Here is a 6,000-nt window from a genome sequence, read left to right as displayed (position 1 = left end):
CCTTGTGAGACGTGGTTTTTTGATCTCAGGTCCAGAGAGCTGAGTTAGTTATACTCCTCAGTTCATTTGATGTATATTATCATTGGCCCATTCAAGGCTCTCCCTTGTTTGTTTTATTTGTTGACCCTTCCATTCTCATATTCTCACTCTACTTCCGTGTCTTGCCATCCTGCTCCTGCCATAGGCACCCACTCACATGTGTTTGATGTATGTGCTTGGATACATGTGTATCACTGTAAAATGGATATTGTTATTTTGTGTGTATATATGTGTTTAAATGATACAAACACTCTCGTGCAACAGATATCATTATTTCTTTTTAAAAACAAGATCATGATTTTCAGATGTATTTGTGCAGCTGAATGTACATTTAGTTAATTCCTTTCAACTGTTGCATAGTATTCCAAAGCATGCGTCTGTTATTGTTTCTGGTGACATTTCCCCCATTGATGGACAGCTTGTGATCTTTAGCTCCCCACAACAGTGTTGCAATACAAATCCTCATATTCCGGTTCTGTGTGAGAGTTTCTATGGAGAGGAGCTGCTAGGCCTTAGGGCACACATAGATTTACTGTCACTAAAAAGTGCCAGGTCGTTCTCTAAAATGATTGTACCCATTTCCAGTTCCACCAGGAATGCATGGAGATTCCTGTTATTACCTTATTTTCCAGTCTGATGGGAGTAAAGTGCTATTTATTGTCTTAATTTTCATTTCTTGATTACTACTGAGATTGGGCATATCTTCATTTATTTGTCAGTCATTTAGGTTTCCCCACGTGCAAATTGTCAGCATTTTTTTTCCTGATATTTAAAATTGGAGTTTACATATTTTCTTGTTTATTTAGAGTTTCTTTTATTTTCTAGGTGTTAATCCCTTGTCAGTTTCATATGTTGCAAGCATCTTCTCTCAGGACACCATCTTCCTGTTGACTATGTGGCTTTTTTAAAAATCAGGAATTCTTAATTTTGATGTACTCAGAACTATCAGTTTTCCACTTATTGTATGAGATTTGGGATTTCATTTAATAAATCGTTCTTCATTTAGAGGCCACACAAAGATTCTCTGGCAATTTCTTGTATTAGATTTCGAGCTCACATTTGGCATTTTAGGTCCTCAAAGAATTTGAAGTTCACCTTTGTAAATGTCTGAGGTAAGGCTCCAACTTCACTTTTGTCCAAATAATGAGCTAGTTTCTCCAAAGCATTTATGATTCTGGATTTGTTTGGCAGCCAGTTCCTATACTAGTACTTCATGGTTTGTATTGCTGTGACTTTGTATGATGTTGTAAAAACTGGTAGGCTGAGCCCCCCCATATTGTTTTATTAGAACTTTAAGGTATAATTTTGCATGTGTATTGTTTCTGAGATTTGGTCAGAATAGACAGCAGTAAGCCTGGGTAATTCAAAGTGTTGTTTTATAAACAGTTATTCTAGTTTTTGTTTATTTTAATAGATATTGGGTTAAGAAAGTGTTCATTAGTATATTGATTTTTAAATCATAAATAGGTGTTGAATTTTATTGAATGCCTTTCCAAATGTATTGAGATGATTTTATTATTTCTTGATTATTTCCTCACTTGCATTTTCTATTCTTGTTTTTGGAGTCTTTTATTAGATGAACTTTGAATCTCCTGAATTGTACCTTTATATCTCTTAGCTTTTATACCATATATTGCATCTCTTTTTTTCCTCATATTCTGGAAGATTTTCTCAATTTTTTTTTTCCAGGATGTCCACTAAATCAAAATTTTAGGCAATAATTTTTTTTTAATTATCTCACTCTACTTATATTTTTCGATTACAGTTGACATTCAGTATTATTTTATATTAGTTTCAGGAGTACAGCGTAGTGGTTAGACATTTGTATAATTTTCAAAGCGATCCCCCCAATAAGTCTGTTAGTTATAAGCAGTCAGTAGGTCCGGCACACAGTCGGGGGTCGGGGGGGATAAATGCCTGAAGGTGGAGCTCAGGGGGGCCATCTCAGAGGCTGCCTACCCTAACACCCTAGATCCTATTAGGAACCCCCGGTGAGGAAGTGGAGCTTAGGAAGTTTACCTCATTTAGCCAACATCCCACAGCCAGTGAATCATGGAGATAATAAGTCTGGGACCCAAATGGTCCTGCTTCCATAGTTTGCCCTCTCGATTGCCCCGCCACTGTCTTTCAAAGCACGAAGCATCACTGGTGGGATGTAATCATTTAGGGTGTCACAGAGAGTCTCAGGCCGGTGCGAACGTGCCTTGAACCCCTCTGACCCTCATTCATCTCCCGTTTCACCAAGGGAGAACCTGGCCTCGGGCTCAGAGTCTTGGGAAACAAATGGTAGTAGCTAGACATTGTTTTCTTTTCACGGTGTTTACTTCCAGTTTCAGCAAGTAAGAGTGGCTTTAAATATACAATAGTGACCTTAAATTTCCATTGAAAACACATCTTAAAATATGTTAATTAAAGTAAAAAAACGTAAATAGCAAAGAGGACACTCAGATATGGCAACCATAGGGAAGGGGATCTATGGATTACTCAACTTAGGCAGCACTGCCTAAGTTACAATGCATCTACTCGGAAAAGAGCCTTAGGGATAGGAATCCCGTTCGTTTGGGTCAGTCTTTCCCCCCTTCATTTTATAGATGTGCAAAATGAAGCGGAGAGAGGGCAAGTGACTTCTCTAAGGGTGCACAGTCCCCACGATCACGGCCCAAATTCCATAACTGTTGTGCCACTGTTTTCTTGTCTCCTCCTTTTACCTCTATTCCTTCCCAGCTTAAAAACTTCATTTTTACTCTCCCTGCTCCCACCACACTATTTCCAGTTCACTTTCCTCTAATCAGAGTTTCTCAAGAGCGGCGCTGTTGACGTTTGGGACCGGAGAATTCTTTCTTGTGGAGGAGCTGCCCTGTGTATTGCAGGATGTTCAGCAGCATCCCTCATCTCTAGCCCCCAGATGCCAGTAACACCCTCACCCCCAGCTGTGACAACCCAAAATGCCTCCAGACATCTACTATTGTCTCCTGGGGGCAAAGTCACTCCAGCTGAACATGACTGCTCTACAGCAGTGTTTTTGTTTGCTGTAGTTTATTTTATTTTATTTTTTTCTTTCTACGAGCTCTCTGGTGCTGCTGGTAATACTGGTTTGTGGACCACCCATTGAATAACCCCGCTCTAAACTACACCATGTGATAAGGTAGCCATGTCTGCCCTCCATTTTTGGAGACTGTATATTATCACAGTTGTGATGCAAAATAACACCTCATTCTGTACAATATTTGCTATAAATTAAATTAGGTCTTCTGTGTGGAAGCTCGGGATTCCAGCACTAACTCTTCAGAAGCAGATTTATTCCTGTGGGGTAGGGACCACACATACCATAGTTTTACTTCCTACACTTGGCAAATTAGAAATCAACTGGATAAGTGAAAAGGAAATGCTTATTAAAAAACAATCATTTCGTTTGTGTTATTTGGGAAAAAGTTTTCATGAGCCTCACCTACATATTTAGCAAGTGCAGTTTGAGAAAAGTTTGTAGAATGAGTATAGTTGAAATCAGTAACTCCTAAATGTGCTGTAGCAATCCACGCAAAGGCCGGGATGAGCTCAGACTCTTGCTAGGCAGCAGAGTGACCATTTTTAATTGCTCAGAAGAGCTTCCTGGGAGAACTGCACATTAGCGAGGATTTGGAGGCAGCTCCGTGGATAAGCAGGAAGGGTTGTAATGCTGTCCTAAATGTCTTCAATTATACATGAAGGGGTGGGCTTTCTATCACAACCCAACAAAAAGGCTCCTCTGGGGCTCCTGGGAAATTTTCATGCATTAAGGATTAAAACTTTCCTGGATCTTTTTGGCCAATGAAGACACAACATGCTTTTGGTAAGGAAAAATCTATAGTTCTTTTGAGTAACAGTGAAAATGGGTGTTTGAAATTTAGAACCACTGTCAGTAGAGCCCATGTGGGACCCTTCTCTTTCTTCTTTCTCTTTCTAACCCCATCTACTGCCTTCCCCCCAAACCCCGTCCACTTCTTTGTCTTCTTTCTGTCCCTTTGATCTTTTTTGCAAAGTGTATGTAATGAAGCACACATCCTTTTGTTTTATGATTTGCACTATGAGATGCTCCGTTTGCTTGTTTTCTTTACAAAAACCAGAACAAGGCAGCACAGTTCCAGGAAACGGGACATGAAATTGTTTCTGAGTTGTAAATATTTTCAACCATTTGGTATTGGTGTACCATCAGAATTAACCATTTTTAAGTGTACAGTTCAGTAGTCTTAAGTATATTTATATTGTTCAACGGATCCCCAGAACTTCTTCATCTCACAAATCTGAAACTCTGTACCCGTTGAACAACTCCCCATTTCCCCGCCCCCCACCCCTGGCAACAGCCATTCTACTTTCTGGTTGTATGAGTTTGACTACATGCTTTATATAAGTGAAATCATGCAGTATTTGTCTTTTTGTGACTGGCTTATTTTACCTACACATAATGTCTTCAAGATTTATCCAGGGCGGAGACAAAAAAAAAAAAAGATTTATCCACGTTGTAGCCTGTGTCAGAATTGCGTTCCTTTTGAAGGCTGAATAATATTCCCTTATGTGGATAGACCACATTTTATTTATCTGTTCATCCATCAATGGACACTTGGGGTGCTTCAACCTTTTGGCTGTTGTGAATATGCTGCTATAAACAGGGGCGCACAAATATCTCTTTGAGACCCTGCCTTCAGTTCTTTTGGGTATATCCCCAGAAGTGGAATTGCTGGATCATATGATAATTCTATTTTTAATTTTTGAGGAATTGCCATACTTTTTTTTTCCTTAGTGGCTGCACTATTCTACCACCAACCATGCATAAGGGTTCCAGTTTTTCCACATCCTCACCAATTCTTGTTCTTTTCAGTTTCTTTTGGTAGTAGCCATCCTGATAGGTGTGAGGTGATACCTTATTGTGGTCAAGACATTTTTATCATGTGCCTGGAACTGCTTGGAACTTGTGGGTGTAAAATACATGCACATAACTAATGACAGCTGTGCAAATCGCTCTAAAGGAGATGCTACGGGACTGGGGTGGAGGGCTGGACTAACATCTGGAGGACGGACATCTCTTAAAGACGTGGTAGCTCATGCCCACGCATGCTCCTGGGATGGGGAACTTCTCATGCTGCTCCCTTAAGAGGCTTCTGGGAGGTAACCTTTTGGCTGCTCAGTTTTCAGAGACCCATGGGTCTTTTCTCAGCACACAGCAGCTTTTGGGATTGGGACTTGCCAAATATCTTCAAAGGTCTTTAAAGAGCTCTTACTCTCGCAGACAGTTTTCCATCAATAAACAGCAGTGCTTTCTGCCCAGCTGCCTGTTAAATTCGTCTCTTCCCCCTACAGAGTCACACTTAACCAAGTGTTCCCTTGTTGAGCAGGACGCTCTGGTGTTGCTAGGCCACCTGATTTCCGGTGATCCCATTTACCAGTTTGTGACCGGACATTGGACGGTCACGGGGTGATGGGGGAAAATGGTGGTAAACTGAGCCAGGAGAGGTGACAGGGGGCTGCTGTGTATGGGTGCATTTTCTGCGACTCCCTCCAAGACTCATTTTCTTTTATAAAGTACCAAGATTGGACTTAATGATCCCTTCTTGCTTCAAATTTGGTGAGTTAGAGAGGAGGTGGCTAGGGCAGCTGTTTCAACACTTTCCTTAATAAGAGACAGATATAGTGGATGGTGTTCATAGGGTAACATAGTTACGCTCAGTTCTTGGAAAAGAACTTCTTTCCCACTCAAGAAAATCCACTGGAAAGCCAACTTGGGAGTGTAATAGTATAATAGTGAAGCATACTTAACATAGTACCTGATGCTTCGCAATTTCTCAAAACCATATGCTATTTTAAAGTATTATTCGGTATATTTTAGGCTCACCCTACAACCTGGGGGTAGACAAACTAAAAAAACTGAAAGTGGCATGGGCCAGCCTGTCACTTACTTTTGTATATATTTTTGCATTTTTTAGTTGG

This window comes from Rhinolophus ferrumequinum, chromosome 25 (genome assembly GCF_004115265.2).
Source record: "Rhinolophus ferrumequinum isolate MPI-CBG mRhiFer1 chromosome 25, mRhiFer1_v1.p, whole genome shotgun sequence".
Taxonomy (NCBI): Eukaryota; Metazoa; Chordata; class Mammalia; order Chiroptera; family Rhinolophidae; genus Rhinolophus; species Rhinolophus ferrumequinum.
This window is presented reverse-complemented; position numbering follows the sequence as displayed.